The sequence below is a fragment of the Triturus cristatus genome, chromosome 6 (assembly GCF_964204655.1).
Source record: "Triturus cristatus chromosome 6, aTriCri1.1, whole genome shotgun sequence".
Classification (NCBI taxonomy): Eukaryota; Metazoa; Chordata; class Amphibia; order Caudata; family Salamandridae; genus Triturus; species Triturus cristatus.
Window position 1 is genome coordinate 384,267,321 of NC_140589.1, and position 6,000 is coordinate 384,273,320.

Here is a 6,000-nt window from a genome sequence, read left to right on the forward strand (position 1 = left end):
GCATCACACGTTTGCGGGTTGCCAAATGCTGGCTGACCTCAAGATTATCGCATCACACGTTTGCGGGCTGCCAAAGGCTCGCTAACCCGAAGATCATCGCATCGCATGTTTGCGGGCCTCCAAGTGCTCGCTAACCAAAGATCATTGCATCGAGTTCATCGCTTCACGACATCGCAGCGCGGACGCCGGGCGTCCGCCATTTTCATCGCATCGCACCCGGATCGTCGCTCCCTCGCGGAGCGCCATTTCTTCTCATCGCAACAGGGTCGCACACGCAACAGGCTCAGCGCATCATCCTCCCTCCCGGCAAGGATTTCAACGCATCGCCGGCTTAGCGTGGAGAAGTTTGTCGCTTTGTCCCGCACGCATCTGTAGATCAGTGCATCATCATCCCTTGCGGCAAGAATTCAACGCATCACTGGCCTCGCGTGAGGAAAATCATCGCTACAGCTCCTTTGCGACATTTTGGCTGTTTTGCTACAGAATCCAGTTACTTTGTAAGTAAAAGGGTCGCAGAGACCACTGTTTTGAACTGAACTCCTCTTTGCACACTTTGAACTATTTTTGCAGCATTTCAAGAGTAACCCTATTTTTCTAGTATTGTGGCTTTTTACTGTTATTGGCCTTGTGTTAAGTCTATATATAAAGATACTTATTTTTTATAACTACTTGTGTGGTGTCCCTTTGTAGTGTTCCTCACTGTGTTACTCTGTATGGTCAATAAATGCTTCACACACTGCTTCTGAGATAAGCCTAGCTGCTCGTGCTACGTTACCACAGGGTTGAGCAGGGGTTGTCAAAGGGTGTAGCCCTCTTACTCTGACTTAGGAAGAAGGGTCCCTACTTGAACAGTGGCCAGCTATTGCCAACTAGAGACCCCCATTTCTAACAGACCCCCAGTTAGCGAAGTCATATAGATCGATCTCGCTTCCTAATATGGATATGAAAATTCTAAGTGGGGTGATTGCACGTCTTTTGCCTCATATGCCACACTTGATCCACCCCGATTAATCGGGTTTTATCCCCAAACGTAGAACTGCACATAACCTCAGAAGATTGGCCTTGATGTGGCACTCCCCTAATATTGAACAGGAAGAGCATGCAGTAGCATTGCTGAATATCGAACAAGCTTTTGATTAGGTGGATTGGGGGTATATTTGGGCAACACTGAGGGTGATGGCGATGGGAGCAAAGTTTCTAAACTGGTTCCAACTAATTTATACGGCCTCAGGGGCTAGGTTACGCCAGGGGGGATTATTATCTCCAGCCTTCGAGCTGCAGAGGGGTACCTGGCAGGGGTGTCCCTTGTCGCCATTGTTATTCGCGGCAGCCATGGAGCCGCTAGTGGAGGCCTTACGACCGCAATTGAAGGTATGGGGATATGATTAGGGGATACATACCACGTGGTGTCTATGTACGCAGATGATACTTTAGTATATTTGCGCCAACCAGCCCAGGCAGTCCCGAAAATGTTGGACATATTATATCAATTGGGGAGGTTTCAGGCCTGAAAACTAAGCCTAATAAGTCCAGGTTGCTGCCAGTTGGTTGTTTGGCACAATGCCCACGGATGGCACTCCAGGAGGTGGGGCTCCCATCGGTGGAGTCTGACCCTAAATATATAGGAATCGGACTGGTAAACAATTCTGGGAGATATTTGGACCTCAATATAGGAAAAGTGATTGAAGGTATAAGAGGTTCAGTTCACTTCCGGCAGAAGCTACCACTGTCCCTCATGGGCAGAATTGCAATTATTAAAATGATTATCCTCCCTCGGTGTCTATATGCACTACAACGCTCCCTATATGAAGTACCGGCGCACTTTTTTAAGACTCTGAATGCATTATTAATAGAACTACTGTGGGGACCCAAACAGAAAAGAGTGAGCCTTGAGACGTTACAGAGAACATGGCAGACAGGTGGATTGGAGGTCCCATTCTTAGAGTTATATCACATGGCGTCCCAGCTCCAGCATGCAATACACTGGTTAGATGAGAATGACAACTGGGAGAAAAGTTTACTAGCAGGCACCCATAAAGGGAACTCAGTAGCAGCAATATTGATAATGGGTGCGGGTGACCCACGGTCCGCCCCATATATATTCCGACATGTGGCACGGATATGGGAACGAGCAGTCAAAAAAGTTGTGAGGCACACCCCTTATGCCCCAGGCATGCCCTTATGGGTGGTACAACCATTTGCCAAAATAGAGGCCTCAATGTCGGTCCGAAGATGGAAGGAGGGTGGGTGTCTGACGATGGGGGATCTCTTCCACAATAACGGATTCATTAGTAGGGAACATGCAGAGTCAATGTTTGAGCTAGGGATGGGGCAATTCCTCCAACATGGAAAGATACATCAAATCGTTAGAGAGATCTGGACTTCCGCCCCGGAGGAACCTGCGGAGACCAGGGTGCTGCAGGTTATGCTATATATGGCACCGGGGAGACGCTTTATTATGCACTTATATAGGGCATTGCGGGAGGATTTGGAAGTTACCCCCCCTACTGGTTCAAACTAGATGGGAAGAGACCCTTGGGAAGCCCTTATCAGAAAAAGACTGGATTAAAGTACACGAAGGTGTCAAAGCAATAAACTTGAATGTCAGGTTTAAATTAATCCAGTATAACTTTGTACACCAGGCATTCCTCTCCCCAGGAACACGTAGTAGGATCTTTCCGACATGATCAGATAGATGTCCCTGATGTAGAACTGCTGACTTATACATATGGTATGGACATGCCCAATGCTGTCTCACTCTTGGACTACGATTCTGGAAAAAATAAAGGAAGCCACGGGATAGACCATGCCTAAAGAAATACGGGAGGTGTTACTGGGTCTCCTTCCTGCTTCTTAGAAAAAAAACTGAGTAGGAAATTTGTAATGTTGGGATTAGCATTAGCCAAAAGATGCATTGCAATATCATGGATGGGTACAACTCCCCCGAAGATTGAGTCATGGTTGAAAGATATGGGTGAATGGGCAGTGGCAGAGGCAGAGCGAATGAAGAGAGTGAGGCGAGATGAGAAACTTGAGGACGATTTGCAGGCATGGGCAGCCATGCTAGCGGATATAAAAGACCTACAAACGCCGGTAATAACATCACCTATGCTCGATCCCCCACAGGACGGACTTTGATGCATTATACCTAATTAGACACCATGGTAGAAGAACACCAAGAATTGAATAGATACAGGAAATAAAACGGAAAGTGACGCTGAAAAGTTGACATTATAAAGAGGAAGGGTGGGGGAGGGGTATGAGCAGTCGAGGTAATTGTATAGTTATCCTCTGTTTCAGGAAATAAGTTGGCATACCGGAGCTATTATAAAGATGATGTTTAAATGTTTAAGAATATAAGCAGGATGTATAAGCTGTTAATACGAATATATGTAGATGTGTGGTATATGAATAACGAATGGTGAATGTTCCTAAAATGCCCAAAAAGAAATATCAAAATAAAAAATAAAAATATCTATGTAGGATGCTCTCATTAAAGAACCTACTTTTATTTGGAAATCTACCTTTGCGAGGACCTTACTTCTTTACACTGGCGATGAAAATGGGATTCAAAGATGGCCACGGTCAACCGGAGTTGATGAAGTTTCACACAGCAACTGGCATGTCATTGCCTATTAAAGATTTTAAACTGCGACAGGCATACCTTTGCTTGTTGAATATTTTGCACGGTGACAGGCACACCTTTGCTTTACAAAGCATTCTGTGTGTCCTGTATTTACTATTTAGGTTTTCATTGTTCTACTTGCTGAACACGGCAATAGGCACGCCTTTGCCTATTTTCCTGTGGTTAAGTACAGCAACATTTTCTTAACTATGTGCTGCATCACGATACACCACTTTTAGATTTATTCCAGTTTTGTCTATTTAATAATACTTTAGGCTTTGTGCATATTGCTTCACTGTGTTTTTTTGTCTGCTTGAAGCTCCTCAATAAATAGATTTAGCCACTATGCAGCATGCTACTCCTCCACCCTTTTTTCTGCTAAATCCAGGTGAACCCTCCATTATTTAGTTGAAAAGAAGAAGACTTTTATTCTTTATTCCGAAGTATGTGGTACTACATTATCCAGTGAAAGAAAGACTTCTCTTTTGATGCATTGTTTAGGTAGTGAAGGACAAGAAGTATTTTCCAGATTTAGTTGATATAATGATGACTTAAACCTCAATGAATTTGAAATGTGTCTAAAGCAACTGTAGATTCACTATTTTCCTAAAGTTAGTACCATACATTATCATTTTGGTATGAGGGAACAAAAAAACAAGTGTGGAAGAATATGTCACCAATCTCACGAAATTAGCGTCCACGTGTAAGTTTGGCTCTACATTAGACGAAAGAATTTGTGACCAGTTCATGCTCAGGTGTCACAGTGATAAAGTTAGGCATGAACTCTGGGATAAAGAAGATCCCCCACTTCATGATGTTGTTTCCATAGCTAAATGTGTTGAACACACTTTAGCTTCTGTTGATGAGCTTGAAAAAGGGATGGAAAGCCATAGTTAGTAAAGTTGAGATAAAAGAGGAAGAATCCAAGTCTAAAGATGAAAGCAAACTCAAAGTTATGCCAGAGCAACAATGTTGGTTTAAAAGTGGGATGTGCTATAGATGTGGTAATGCGGGGCATTATGCTTCCTTTAAGAAGTGTCCGGCATCAAAGGTAGTGCGTAAAGTTTCAACAAAAACGGGACATTTTGGGAAGTGCTGTCACTCTAACAAAGTTTCCTCACATGATTCCGTTAAGTGTGTTAAAGACTGCATACCATCTCTCTTCACAGATAGTGTACCTAAGAAACATCCCAAAGACTGGGTTGAGATTGACAACATTAATGAAGAATGTTTAATTGACTCAGGAGTGTGGCTTCCATTAATCTCTAATGATGAATTCAATGATACTTTTGCTTGCAAGGTTGTTCTCAAATAACATGATGTTGTACCAGGAGAGTATGGAAGTCAAACTATTGAGCTGAGAGGTTATTTTGATTCATAAATCAGGTTCAGTACAATACCATAAAAGGGAAAATGTATGTTCCTGTTAAAGGAGGAAGTGTTCTAAGCTGGTCACACCAAAGGGAACTGGGGATAATTCTTGATCCCAATTCTTCCTCTCCTGTGATGTTGCAGGAAGAGTACATCAAGAGCTTAAGATTAAGTAATGTACATGAAGAAAGTTCAAGAAAGTGACGATATCATGAGATTTCAGGGTGCTTTTCCCAAAGTATTTAGCAACAAAATGGGATGTCTTAAGAGTTATGTCCATCAAATTAAGCTCAAACGAGGTGCTGAGCTAGTCATTGCCAAAGCCTATCCCATTCCCATTGCCATGAGGGACTCTGTAGAGTCTGAGAGTAAGTGGTTATGTGAAGAGGCCCGATTGAGCCTCTTGAAAGCTCAAAATGGGTTGTTCCAATTGTCGTCACACACAAACATTCTGGCGAGATCTGTTTGTGTGTGGACTTGAGGGCTCAGGTGTGTTCTAAGTGATTACTTCCCTCATTCCCAAAGTAACTGAGATGGTATCTTGTTACAGGATGCTAGGTTCTTTATCACCTTAGACTTGGCAGTGGTGTACCATCAGATCAGAGTTCATCCTGATTCAAAAGATTACACTACCTTTATCCCTCCCTTTGGCACTTATTGTTTTGGACACATGCCTTTTGGTTTGGTGTCCACAGAAGCAGTATTTCAACACATTATGTATAAGCTGTTTGGGGGAATGGTTGGTGTCTAGTGCTTCCAAGATGATATTCTCCTTTATGGAGACACAGAGGAGGTGCATGACCGCAGAGTCAGAAATGTACTGGCTGTTTTGAGGGCGAATGGACTCACGTGAAAACTTTCTAAATGTGCCTTCAGGATGGGAGAGATTGAATATCTGGGTCACAGAGCCAATGAAAAAGGACTCTTACCAAAAAGGATTTGGTGGAAAAAATACTTAAGTTGTGGAATCCTGAGGTAAAAAAAATGAGGATTTTCTTACTTTC